The sequence below is a fragment of the Centropristis striata genome, chromosome 5, assembly GCF_030273125.1.
Source record: "Centropristis striata isolate RG_2023a ecotype Rhode Island chromosome 5, C.striata_1.0, whole genome shotgun sequence".
In the NCBI taxonomy this organism is placed as follows: domain Eukaryota; kingdom Metazoa; phylum Chordata; class Actinopteri; order Perciformes; family Serranidae; genus Centropristis; species Centropristis striata.
The window spans coordinates 24,785,568-24,800,810 of NC_081521.1; positions in this window are offsets into that span (position 1 = coordinate 24,785,568).

Sequence of the window (15,243 nt, forward strand, 5' to 3'; positions counted from 1 at the left end):
AATAGCTGCAAGGGCCGCATACGCACACAAATAGACGCACTCAAGGGACCAGAGGACAATACACAGCAGGGAAACCACATGCACACTTGTTTTGCACGTTCTCATCTGCAGCTCATGATGCAGCACTATTACATGTGATACACACATCAAATTACACCATAAAATCACTATAAAATCGACAGTTTGACTTAAATGAAACCAAATGAATACTTCTGTGAGTAGAATGACATGTTTTTGACTGGACATCAAATCATATTTGTGCTGATATTTGGGCCATTAAGTCTACAAACATCTGTGTTAAATAAGTTGGTTATAAAAGAAAATCCTGCTTGATCTCTTTACCAACTGTAAGGGAAACGGCCACACAGTTGCAGCGTGTTGGAAGTCTGTTGACAATTACTATTTTCAATCACATATTTGGAAAAGTTTTGTAGTAAGCTTTTCATCGCTGCAGTGTGCACCTACATTCTGCCTGCAAAATACTGCTCTGAATTCGATTCACGTCTCCTTCGCTTTTTATGATAAATGTGTATCCTCTAAGTAATCCTTTCTGATGTGCGCACAATGAGTTTTTCTTCCTTTTTCTTCCTAAAATGTCCTTCCTTAACCTCCATCCTGTTTGTGTTTACTTGTTGTTATTTACGGTGCGTCTCCCTGCGACATTGTTTGGTGTCGCTCCTCTTTTCTTCTCTCCCTCTCTCTCTTTCACCCTCCCTCGGACGTTTCCATTTAGCCAAAGACAAAACAAGTTAATTAGATCGGAAGTGCGGGCCTATCAATGGGGAATCAGTATTCAAATCAAGGCCTTGTCTGGACACAAACAGCAGGAAGCCAAACAAGACCCCGGCGCTGCTGAATGCGAGGACAGGAGAGCGAGAGAGAGAAACAGAAAAAGAGAGCGAGAGAGGCTTGCACTGGCCAACACAAACACACACTGTTTAGGTGCTGAATCAATTGTATTTCAGTGCTTTCCTTTCATGTCGGCACTTATTTGAATGTGTGCTGTCCCTTTAAGAAACTCCACACATAGAGTATTTTCTGTTCAAACTTGAAAATGTGATGTCAAACATTTCAATTATTTAATTCTTACTTTGGTTCTGTGTGAACTGCAGTTGCCTTCATTTATTCCAGCTTCGCTCTCTTATTATGTTGTTACAACTCAGTGTTGTAAATGAGAGCTCTCCACCGTCAACATGTTCTCTGTGAGTTAAATAAAGGTTAAGTTAAACTCAGGGGTCCATAAACTGGGCCACTTCCACTTCACAATTAGACAGTGCATGCCGCTGCTTCATAGACGAGAGATACGGGCACTCTAAATAGCATGTGGCTCACTGTAAAGGTCAAACATGTAGCATTTAAACATTGATGACAGTGAGTTAAATCATGATTTGTAGGGTAATGTTCAGCTTGGTAAAGTAGCTTTTACCAGACTGACTTACTGGTGTTGGTGGCACAAACAGAAGCTGAATCATATTTAACACCTTTACTTTTGTAGTAATGTAAAATTGAAAGCAAATGCATGCAAAGCAATGCCAGAGGAGGGAGGGGCTTGGTAGAAGTAGTACCATCCTGTTTGTAACAGGAAGCAAAGGAGTTTGTTCAGGGAAACATGATCATGGTAGAAACATTACTGGAGTGGGAGAGAGGACAGCAGTCCACCTGGTTTCAGTAGAAAACAAAGAAACACAGTAATCACAGTCACATGTGCAGTTTACAGATCTTTAAAAATCTTTAAAAATTTTGCATCTTTTAGGATCATTTTGTGCATCATCTTAATATACAAAACAAGAAAAAAGCACCCTTAATACGCTGATTTTTGTGCTTATCTGTGGTTATGGTTGTCTTTATGTAAATAAAGACTCTCTGGCTTTCCGTCCCTCCCTCCTCTGCCTCAGCCCTGTAGCTACTGTACTGTGGATGTGAATGCAGTATCCACTAGAATATCACAATATGTGTAACATGTTTCTGGCGGTCTAACTAATAGAAAAAGTTGTCTATTAGGGCTGCTCAATAAAAAGAGTGGCATGATAAAAAACAAGGGGAAAAAATTGAGATTATTTTTCACTGATATTGAAATTGCAATATAATTCATGAAATGTGAGAGAACGATCTTTGTATTCGACAGACTTATTTTCTTTTCAATTAAAGTGAAAATAATAATGACGTTTGTTGGACTGGACATCACCACAGCACTGTAATACTTAATTCAGAATGGTATTTCTCAACTTTTTTTTCCCTTTCACAAATATTGGGCCTCTTGTAATTTTACACTATAGTCCATATTGGGATTTTATGAAAATCATTTTGGGATTTTGATAAAATAATAAGATTAATTGTTCAGCCCTACTTTATATTGCTTTTTAGTGTTTAGTCACTTGCAGGGTGTCCGCATAGCTTTGTTTTTTTTGTCACATACAGCAGCAGATATGGAAGTCAGAGAGACGGACAGGAGAGGAGAAGCAGTGAGGAGGGGAGGGGAGGGGTGGTAGGGAGGGAAAGGTCCCATTATCTCATGTGGAGGGCCACCTGAGCTAAAGACAGCCATTTGTTCCCAAATCGACCTGTCGACCCCCGCCTAATTACCAGCCAATTATTTCCAAATGGACCGCATTCACCCCACACCCTGCACACTTAAAGAGGAGAGGGACAAAATTGCCTCTCTCCCTCTCTCTCTGTCTGCCTGTCTGAGTCATTCGTTCTTCTAGTCCCATCCTCTGTCTGTCTCTTTTTTTACCCTCTCTTTCTCTTGTTTCTGCATTTTTACCCTGTGAGAAAAACTTTTGCACTTATTGCTGCAGGGTTTGCAGTTCGTCCAACCAACCGCAATCACCCACTCAACCACACACACACACACACACACACACAAGGCGACACAAACACAGGGCGACAAACGCTTCATATTTATTCCTGGTTCTCTCTGTGGTTCTTTGGTTCTTAATTAAGTGGCCTAATTATGGGAAGATTTGACACTGAGCCTGTGTGTGGGTGTGTTTGTGATCATTGCCTCTTTCACGAACACACACACATTATGATCCAGCTCTCATACAGCTGCAAAATCTCTCTCTCTCTCTCTCTCTCTGTCTCTCTCTCTGTCTCTCTGTCTCTCTCTCTCTCTCTCTGTCTCTCTGTCTCTCTGTCTCTCTCTCTCTCTCTCTCTGTCTCTCTGTCTCTGTCTCTTTCTCTCTCTCTGGCACCGGTCAGTCTCAGCAGGCCGATGTGTATCGATGGGTCCGGCATGCAGGAGCCACCCGAAGGAGAAGAAGGCTGTGCCCCTGTTCCCAGAATTCTTTGTGGTTGGCCTCCATTGTTCGCCACCACTTGTATACAGTATTGTCAGACTGATTGTGAGCCTCCGCTCTCTCTCGCTCTGCGGACGGCTGCTAGAGAGCGAGCAGAGTGGAGGAGACGGAGGGAGCGGGGACGAGGAGGAGGAGGAAGGGAGCAGTAAGCATTGTGTCCCTTGCTCGCCATTCTCCTGCCTTCCCATCTGTTTCCCTCTCTTCCTTCCTGTTTCTGTGGGATAGTGAACAGATTAGTAATAGCATGGCCACGGCTCCTAATAGGGGAAGTCATGGTCGGGAAATACGATGGATCGGTTCGAGATATCATCTAGCTGAGTGGCGCAATAGTTTTGAACTCTGACACCTCGCTGCTCGCTGGCTGACTTTGATCACTTTGGTGCAGTGTGTGTGTACGTGTGTGTGTGTGTGTGTGTGTGTTTGTTCAAGATGGAATAAATTGCATTTTTATAATTCTCCATCTCATACTGTTTTACTCATCTTGTTAATGTTTAAATCAACCTTTTTTTGCACTTTTATGCAAAATATGTCAGAGCTGTCAGTGGATGTTTAAAGAGCCTGTACTTGGTTGCGTTCTCATTTACATGGAGGGAACATAATATCGCCCGCAATTACCATGCTCTTAAATAAAGTAACTTGAAAAAAGAGCACTAGGTAAGCCTATTATATTACTGATGTGTTGAGACTGTGCTGCTGATGCACTGATTTTAGGACTGCAATGAACAATTGCTTTCGTTACTGTGTTTCAGAAAAGTTTTTGACACAGGCCAATTCTTATATTCAGGCTGTGATCACGAAATGTTTTGACCAACAGCAACAAAACAAAACAAAACAAAATATCAGTTAACAGCACAAACGAAGAGAAGCATCCTGATATTTCTAAAAAGCTTTAAAGGATGTTTTGCACTTTTTGCCTGATAAATGAGCAAATAGCTGATTTTTAAAATGTTTTTGAATAATTATTTTATGACTTAAACAGCCCTGAAAACACCACAGAACCGAATGACTTAATCTTAACAAACCCTAAACAGTAAAATCTCCACAAAGCTAGTATTTACTTAAGGGCTATTGTGTTGCCTTGCCTTATGTTTACAGGTGTTTTTGTTAATGTGTCCACCCCTTTTATAGCCTATTCTTCTCCTATAATATATATCCTATTGAGCTCCAGCTTAATATCCCCACAGGGATCATTTAAGCTACATCTGATCTAATCTAATATACATATTCTGGAAAGTTCAGTGTTAAATGGCTTAATGTGTCCGCCTCAGATGTGTGTGTTCTGCTGTGTGTTCTGCTCGTTGCGGGCTGAGACAGGGCTGCGTATCGGCCTCCTGGCTGAGTTTGAAGCTAAGTGGATTAGCATATCTCCCATGTCAGCTCCATTCACTGTGACAGCCTGATGACATGGGACTGTGTGACGGCCGCGACCCACCTGACGTCCACGGCTCAGGCCTCCCAGCAGGTGGTCTGACTCTGGGAGGGAGGGAGGGAGAGAGGGTGAGAGGGTGGGAGACTGAGCGAGATGTGGGGAGTCACAGATGGGCTTATAGGAGCGAAATTCATGCTCTCAGCAGTTATAGGAGTTAAAATAGTTGTTTGGTCTCTGATATGAGATGTGGAGAATGGATGCTTTTATTTTGCCTTATTAAATTAAGCAAGAATCTTATGGAGTTTTACTGTAGGACTGCAATCCATCTCTGGGCACATTATTGGTTATGTTAGGCCTGAGAAAAAAATCATTACAATCACAAATGTCATACAAATGTGCATCAAGCATGCAACATTTTTAGTAGGTTGTTTCACAGGATCCATTTCATGCATATTTTATACTTTTTATTAAATATAGACATTTTCATGGCCAAAAGAATTATTGATAATGACATTATCTTGATATCTATTGGACATTTTTTGAAAGAAGAAAGAGGCTAAATTCATCATTAAATTTGTTTGTTGTACATTTTGTCTCTTTTTGTGGCAAATTAATTACACTCATAATATGACTATACTGAAATAGAGAGAGTCTGTAACCATAACTGTACAAAATCATACAAAATAACTGAAAATAAATAAATAAATAAAGGGGTGCTGGATTATTTACATTATATTATAATTTGTGAAATATGAACAAAATCTCAGTATTTCCTTTTTCAAATATCACAGTTATTACAACGGTATGTCATGACAGCACTAGCCAGATGATAAGAGTATACGTCGACAGTATAACGCCAATGTTTTGCATGTCCGTATGGAGCATGTAGGTAAAAGGCAATGATCATGTAAAACACAAAACCAACAATGGCTGCTGCTGTAACAACATACATACTGCCATCCATCATTTATGCATGTGAATGTAACCTTTTTCATTGGATTTTATTTTACTGGAAGTAATTGAAAAACTCCAGTTCTACACTGAACTAAAAATAAATGTTGCTGAGTGGTTCGCCTGAAAATAGGTTGTTTTATTTTGAGGCTGGAACTTCTAATTGCAGCAGCTCTGCCCATTGAACTCCACAAGGACACTGCTGGTCAACTGCTTCATTATTTTTGTTCACCTTGACTACAGTTTGCATTCTGAAACTATATTCAACTCCAAAATAAAATACACTCATGCACTCAAAAGACATTTTCCTTGCCTTTATTTGTTCGTGCTCACGCTGACCTTCCTCTTTCCTAAAGTACTTCTTTGTCTTCATCTCATCTCCTCATCTTCTCATCACTACCTTACCATGCTTTTCACTTCTCCTCTGCTACCCCACGGACCCTCTATAGTCTTCCATGACCCACCTCACTCTCCCCACCACCTCCTCCTCCTCCTCCTCCTCCTCCTCCTACACAGTCTCGTGCCGGCCTAGCCAGGCAATACTAACACTTTTGTCAGGGTGATTAATAGCACGCTGGATTGTCGTTAATTCACTGGCTAATGACTGGAGGGAGCAGGCGAGAAGAAGAGAGGAGCAGAGCGGAGTGAGGCTGGAGAGTAATAGACTGATGTATGGGTGGAGGCTGCTTCCAGTGGCAGAGGTGAATATCATCACCCCCTACCTCCTCTACATCCACATTAACAACCCCCCCCCCTCGTACCCACCGATACAAGCTCAGCTACTGTATAGTAACCACAAGAAGCTGGGGTGTAGCACACACACTCACATATGCAACCACGCATGCAGGTACATGTCAGTCAGGTGACATTTTGCTGGCATATGTGCAATTCACATAATTTTGCATGACTAAAGCCTGGTATAAAATACACATTGGGCTTTCTATGTTAATCTTGTTGCTGCAGGATCTCACAGCATTTTTTACGGCTGCTAATTTGTGACTTTTTCAGAATATTTCACCCAAAAAAATGCAATTAATTTGTGTTTTTTTTATCAATTGGTTTACGTTCAAAAGGACAGCTGGCAGCGAGAGTAAAACTGAGTTGTAGGAAGCTTCGATTCTTGAAGCTTTTTGCAGACTTTCATTTGACTATGATGCATAAAAGTGATTTGAAAAGAGTTACTGGACCCACCACTGATATTGCAGGGATACAAGATCACAAATTGCCCGATAGTTCTGTCAGACTGATTAATTTTTCAATGAAATTGAAAAAAAATAAAAAATAAATATGTGTGCAATCACACACTAGATATGCACCAATACTGATTATTAGAAATGTTTTTAAGTTGGTTAAGAGCGAAGACATACAGTGCGTAACTCATCTGGATGTGACAGGAAGTGATCAAGACGTCATGGCATTTTATTGAATTAAAAGAAAAAAATGCGTCTTCACATTTTCGAATTTCGACCATACACTAACACAAAAGATGTCTCCCTTACACATATGCACACTGACGTGCACAGAGATAGTCACACAAGCAAACCCTTTCTCCTCCCTGGTTAATAAGAATGGATGGGTTTGTTCTGAATGCTGTCTGCCTTAGTGCTCCCCTAGCTGGTTGTCTGGCCTCCCGAGTGGCTTGCTAAATGAAGTTGCACCAGGAGTGGGTGTAGACACACACACACTGAACAGAGAAGAGAAGAAACACACACTGAGGAGTAGTGCAGTAGTTTGTTCCTACATAGTGGAATGTGTTCTCTGTTCAGCCTGACTCTATCACTTATCTTTATATTGCATTAATGCTTTTGTGGGTCATTTTTCTTTTCCTTTCTTTTCTGTAATTATGCACCACACATTCGACTTCACGTTGTTGAAAAATTGTCCGAATAGTAAATTATGGTGAAAAGATCTTTATTGATTTCCTTCACTCCTCTGGATATTGACACATGGCCCTCTCTGTTCCTCCCCCTGACAGATGTGTTCATAAATCTGAGGTTCCACATCAAATAGTGAAGTAGGACAGAAACTATAAAATTGATTTATGAATTGTTTTACATCGGGGGAGAAGATTTGACTACGGTGGTGGACATTCAAACTCTGCTGCACCACCTTGTTTGTGTGGGTGTTTTCAAAGGTTGATGATGTCACTGATCTGGCGCTGCTGTACCACAAATGTTTCCCATGTTCAGGAGCGTTGCAGAAATGGAAATATATAGTATTTACTCTCAGTAGGTGACAGTGAAGATGGGAATTGTAGATGTGAAAGTGAGCGCCATGTATGAAGGTTTTAGTGTCTATCATCATGACGTCATGTAGTTAAATAACATTTTTTTTATTTCACTCTTCCCACGTGATGACTACTTTTCAATTTTACTTGCTTATCCCTTCCTTACCTCCTCCCTTCTTTCTGTTTTATCCTACTCCTTCCTCCATCCATCCTCTCAGTTCTATCCCTCTCCCTCCCTCCCTCCCTCCCTCCCTCTGGGTGATGTTTGCAACTCAATTTGGCAAATGTAACTCGATATTGATTATTATTAATATTTATCATGTTTGTGAACATGTTTTCTTCTAGTGCTATTAATCTGCCCTGTTAATAAATGTCTGCAGCAGCCTGGGCCCCGGGGCCTCTGTGGACCACAGGGCCACCACAACACACACACACACACACACACACACACACACACACCTGCTCTCAGCTGCAGGAGGTTGCCTGCTGTCTTCTCTTTGCCTAGAGGCTTCAGTTCAGCACACACACACACACACACACACACACACACACGCACAGGCAGACACACATATACATGCACGAACACACGCGCTATTGGAGGACAGAATGCCTTTAGGCTGCTCAGCACAAATAACACATCAATACATCAGCCGTGTTGTATTGGCACTACACACAAACACAAAAGTGCACACTCACAAATAAAAACACACACAGCGGCTGTGTGTTCCTTATTGAGCTGCAGAAGCCAAATTCTGTCCAGTTTTCTGTTGTTTTTATGTGGAAATGTCGAAATGTTCACAAGTGCTGTGATTATAGTTTTTTTTACTGTTCAAATACTTCAAGAGAAAAGGAAGTAAGAGAGAAACCAACTAGAGAAGAGAACAGGATAGAGACAGCACCCCCTAGCAGGTTTTATAGACTGAAACCAGACAATGACAGTAACTCGTACACACACACACTTGGCACACACACACACTGGAGACTATGCCCTTAATTCTGGCGAGGAATGCGTAGTACAGTTTGTATCAACCTTTGTACACATTCATGCAGTGTGTTTGTTCATAGATCATAAATCAAAACACTATTTCAGTTTTGTTTATGCGTCATTTTTGGTCATGTAAGCACTTAAAGTAATAAACACAGTTTTACCACACATAAGGACAGAAGCAGTATGAACCATGACTCACAATAGCATAAACTTAAATGTAGCAATAACCATAGTTAAAACACGCTATGGTTACTGTATAATTATTCTGCAGAGCAGCAGTGCAAGTCTTTTTCACTCCTTTCTTTCTATGCTCCTTTTCTGCCGCTGTGATCCTTCTTTACCTACTCTGAAGAAACCATGTTGCAGTTTTAAGTGTTGCTTGGAAATGTTCCCTGGTGCTTTTACAAGGGGAAGTGTGGCGTTCTCGCTCAGAGAGGCTTGCTGGTATTGTAGCTGACCGTGCCCCCATTGCCCACACACACACACACACACACACACACACACACACACCTTCTCCGCTGAACGCTCTCCTTTGGCTGCCTCGTCACATGCTTCCATTTATACGTCATTTTGAATATAGTACCCTCGTGCCACTGTGGAAAAATACACCATTGTACAGTTTTTCACCTCTGCTCTCACTCACTCTACCTTTGATTTGCACTCGTTTGATTTTTACAGCTGCCTCTCTCCTCCGCCCCTCCTGTTTTAAAGCAGAGGGTGTTTTGGGCTCTTTTGTGTGGAGACAGAATCATCAAAGGCCTACTTAATACAGAGGAACAGGTACCAATATCACTCTGTTGCCCAATAATGCAGCTAAGTGGGACCATATTGATGCAATATAGCGGCACAAACAGCAGATTAGGCTTGGGGTCTGAATGCCACCCCTCACACACATGTGCACATGTACGCACACAGCTCCCACATCAAAATGTTTGGTCATTTATTGCTCAACCAGCTACCCATTTTTCATATCTGTCATGGTCCACACATTCTCCCTCTGCCTTCCATTTTTTTTCTTTCACCAGACGATCTTTTCTCCCCATATTTGGAGACGGTGCAGAATTTTGCATAGTTTTGCCTTTTCCCTGGATACTGTCTTTTCATCAGTGGCTGGCTTTCCTTTTGAATTGAACCAGATCAATTTACGGGCCAGACAAAGATACAGTCTCTGTGTGCGTTGGAGGGGGAAGGCAGGGAGGGGAAAAAGGACGTGTGTGCTTTATGATGGCCATCATTGGCACACTCTTCCTATTTCCAGCTCTCTTTTCTTGTTATCATAGTCACAGCCATGGCTCCACTGTACTGCCTGCTCTCTACACCTGGCTCTGAAAGCTCAGGCTATTGTTGGCATCCATTATAGCCTGCAGTCTGCACGATGTGCATCCCTGTATACAAGCAAAAATGCTTCCTTAACTACAGTTTTACAAAAAAAATTCTCAATAAAGGCATGACTGCAGTATTTATAGGTTCCTTCCCAGAATTCCTACATGCAGGCAGTGTTGGTTCTTTCTACCCAGACTACATCGACAATACAGCTCAGTCTATATGCCACAAGGCACATGTGTTTGTGTGCGTCCAGGCAGACGGCAGAAAATGACTCCAGATCTCTATCTTTCTGCATTTAAGTCTAGAGTGCTCTGATTAAACACAACCACAGAACAATTTGCCTGTTGTAAGGCCCTCCGATTAAACCGCTGATTTTCAGCACCGTGTCAAGTTATTTTGCCATGGCAACGCTGATTACAATGTTATCAGCATTTCATATTTTTGTATTTTTTTTAAACCTTGAAAGGAAATGTATCCAATCTTTAAAAGCATGTGTTATGTGCTTTCCTTTTGATGTATTTGACATTGTTAAATGTGTATTTTAAAGGTTAGTGTCTATAAATGTCACATCTATGTCAAATCTTGTAATTTCACTGGGACATGCAGTAATTATGAGATATCATCTTTACCTACAACACCATCTGATCTCTTGCACATGTGTTTAGAGTAGAGTAACAGCTCCTGCAGTTGCAAACAGATGTGTGTTTGTGTGATAGCCCGCATCTGTGTTCATACGTGCCCTAAAATCTTTGTTATTGCAAGCCTTGCTACAAAGCAAAGAGCTCCGTTTATGGCACACATTTACAATTTATCAAATAAATGGGATGCCTTCATGTGGCCTGGGCCCAGGCTCTCAGGCAGAGCAGCGTAGTTTTCCACTGGAATAACAGCCGCTGAACAAGCAGCCCATTGTAGCGGCAGCCAGCACCGGGACCCCCAAGGTGCGAATTAATGATTGACCCCTGATGTAATCAGGATAAATAGCTCCCCGTAAAAGAGAAAGAGATGGCGAGAGGAACAGAGAGAGAAAGAACAACATAAGGAGCCAGGGAGAGGAAGGCACTATCTGGGCCGGGTGTTTTTTAAGAAGCCCTCGGGGAGACGAACCTAACATCTCTTTCTGGGTCTTTGGAGACCCAGAGCTAACATACAGCTGTTAAAAAGCACCTCGTCGTCAGTTTTTAGACTCTTCGCCTGAATTAACTAAGTTACAGCTGAGAGTTGAACTTGTTTAATCTCACACTGCGTTTGCCATTTCTACCTCACTTTACTGCTTAATGTGTCTCACAAAAGATGTTTTGTTCATTAACATTAAGAGGCTTTTTCTCTCTCTTTTTTACTCAATTACTTGACGTAGCAATCTGTGCATTTTTTTGTGCACAGAGGCTCTTAAAGCGAAATAGTATTTAATAGTTTTTCCGAGGCTGTCTTTCTGCTTGTCAAAATTGCTCTCAATGGGTCAAGTGCCAGTGAGAGTGGGGGAGTGAAGAGGGAGAGCGAGTGAAAAAAAAGTGTTTAACAGCCTGAAAACACTTTTGATTGTGCAGAGGGAGCAGCAGATAGGGCTGAGTTATAAAACTTTAATTGATCTGTGAAAAGTGGAAGCTACTGCTGGCTCACTTGTTCCTATGCTTAATTGCACGCCTGTTTTGAGCCCCTATGAAACAGTGATCATTAAAAAAATGGGTTCTTTTCCAGTCGAAATCACTGGATGACGCAGAATCAGTCATAAAAGGCTGGATTTTACTGCTGCAGCTTTATATGATAAGTTTCCCGGATCTGCGTGGACATGCTGCAGGTTTGCCAGCCACTGAAAAGCCCTTGTCACATGCTTTCATAGTTTCACATTTCACATTTAAAACGTACGTATGTCAGTTAATTTAACAAGTTTCACAGTCCACATCTGTCACTGGGCAGAAACCCAAATATTTATTAAGAACTGATACGATTAATGTGCTTGTTTCCAATTTCAGTGGTTACTTTCTGTACATTGAATTTTCAGTTGGCTCATTCAGTCTTTCTACAATTTACAAGCCTCAGTGTTTCAGGCCTCACCTTACCAAGCATATACAGAAAAAACCCTTAAAAAAGGTATTAATTGTTGGTTTAGATTAAGTTCTAAATGATGCATGTCCATTTTTATTAAAACGCAACCAACAAACTTTCATTGTGACCTAATAAACCTCCTAAGTACTAACAAGCACATTTTTAAAATGTCATGTTGCAGCTCCAGCTAAAATCTGGGAAGCTGTGGCAAGCTTGGCAGCAGGCTGGATGGAGGCTAACAGAGGGAGAGAGCTTGATTGGAACCACTCCTGCTGTAATTTTGGGCCTAGTTAGCCTGCTGATTGCCAGTCCCTGTGTTTAGATAGTAAAACTGCAGTGGTGCTTTGACTAAAGACACCAGTATCTGTCCTGAGAGGAAAACAAGGAGACACACATCGATGTGCTGAGGCTAACACACATACACAAACAAATAAGGACAGATTAGGACTGGGTATTGAACCTCTTTACTTTTTGGAACTGACTGAAGTGTATTATGGTTGCACTCAATTTTTAAAAAACTATTCTTTTACGGTTGGACCTTTTGTAAATTTCCTCGTCCAGACACATTTTAAAGTATGCAAAAGTACTCTGCTGTGCTTAATATTTTGTTTAACACAGTTTTCCCACATAAAAAAACTGTGAAAAGGGCTACTCTTTCTACCTCATTGAGAAATTCTGAATATGGGCTCTGCGCTGCCCACCACCGAGCAGTGCATATTAAGATGCCTAGCACTACAGGAAACATCGGAGAGATTCAGCCAAACTGACACAATGGGCCTCATTCACGAACCGTTCTTAAGAACAAATTTGTTCTTAAGTCCTACTTACGAAGATTTTACGAAGATTGTGGCATTCATGAATTTTTTTCTTATCCAGGATTTTTCTTAGTTAAGAACAAATCCTACGAACACTCAGGAGTACTCTTAAGCACATTTCAGTGCTGACATGTTGGCAACGCTTTAACATGAATCAAGTAAATTGGAAATAATGCCGTCAATTAGTGATACCACACATTCAAGGACAGTTTGATTTCACAGAAGTGTGATTGATTTGGAGTTACTGTACATTGTGTTGTTTAAGTGTTAGAACATCATTTTCTTCAATTTCTTGTTCATTTTAATGCATCCACGGCATGCGTAACTGCCTCCCAGGCCTCCTTTTTGTTTGTGTTGGTTCAACCTGCACTAAGGCTGCTAAATATAATCTTCTTCCTCCGAGTGATCTCTTGCAGCAGAACTTCTAGTTCTGAAGCTTTAGGCATTCTGTTACCGTTTCCTCGTGTGGCGCCCTGCAGTCCTTTTTACAGACCCTTTTATGGACATTAATGGGCGGTTACCTATGCTAATCCTATGTTAATTAGACTCACCTGGCACGCCCGCTCAATTTACAAGGAGATGGCATTCATCAATTTAAGAACAAGGCTGCGAACAATTCAGCGGCTTAAGAACACGTTGATGAATCTGACGTAGGGTCTTCTTAGAAATCTTCTTGAGAAGGACTTAAGAAAGAATCTAAGAAGATTCTTAAGAAGATATTGGTGAATGAGGCCCAATGTTTGTGCCTCCAGACTCAGATAAGGAGTCAGTTATGCACCAAACTTGGGAAATAGCTAGCTTGTTTGCTAGCTTGTTTGTTAGCTTGTTAGCCTATAACTGACTGTGGCTGACACAGTTCTAGTGGTTGTGAAACATGCAACTGTATCTGCTTTGATGTTACTGTGTGTTTTCTCTCTCTGTGCTGAGAAGTGTGGTTAAAAATCCCACATGCCCCACATGGCGAAGCAGCTCACTGAGATGCTTTTGCTCAGGCACATTTACAAACCTTCACTTTCCTCAAAAAAAAACCTCATTCACACAATAAGAGCAATGGGATGAAACTTAAATCCAAATGTTATGTATCAACACACGCGCATACACACTTGGAAGTACTCATCATCATTTTCACTCATGCTGCAATGGTGGGATGTTTGAGCACAAGCACAATCATATTGTCAATCTCTGGACGTGACAATAATGCTAGGTGACGAGGCTAACCAGGTCAGTGATAGACACAGCCATTATCTGTAAGATGAGTCCTGGCAGTAAGCAGTGATTGGATGGAGTTGAAAACTTTTCCCATCAACGACTTGGCTAACCGAGAGCTTCTTCTCTTCGTCTGTCTGGCTCTTCTCGCAGAGCCTCTGGAAAATTTATGAACTTAGCAGCTTGTAGCTGAAAGCCATGAGATGGATAGGTATTCTTTTCTGAGGACCCCCCAATTCTCTCATCACACAGAGTGGTTTTCTTACAGTTTAGAGGTTTGGCGATTGAAGTGGAGTGTTTTTTTAAATTCAGGGTCAAGAAGTCATTGAATATGTGTGTCTTCGTCTCTGTGCTTCAAGTTTGAGATAAATTGTATAAATTTGACTGCATAACACAGGACTTTTCACGACCTCCATGGTGTGAACTCCTGAGAAATGCTACCTTGTGTTGTACCCAAAGGCTAATCTCCAATCTCCATGCCTTAAAATATAAATAAATAGCCAGCAGGGGCTGACCCAACCTGTTGTAAAAAATAAAATAAAAAATTGACCCAACTTCAGTAAATTTTCCTAATGAGTTTATGGTCTTAATTGTTGGTTTCAAGTCTTCTTCAATACAGCATGATGTTAATTTCGTTTATTATTGTTCCATTTAGAGTAAAATAGACAATAATGAAGGGTATGCTTAAGGGTAATTGACAGGGTGCTCCTACAGTGCACTGCATGTATTCTGACCCTTTTAGAGCATGCTTGCAAAGTTCATGAAAGTTAGCTGAAACATTTTGGTTGCCTTAAAGTATCCTGTTCAGCGTTCGGTTTCTAACCAAGCTACAATGCTAAGGCTCGCGTTAGCTGATCTCTTAGCGTCTCTTCCCCAGCACCACCTTGCTTTTGTCCAAATTTGGTCACTTTTGGCTCTAAAAAAACAAGATTGGGATTTTCTGCCTAATAACAATTGTTTCTGTATTTGTGTTTTGTCTCATAGATGACAATGAGCCAGTGGACAGCATGTACGAC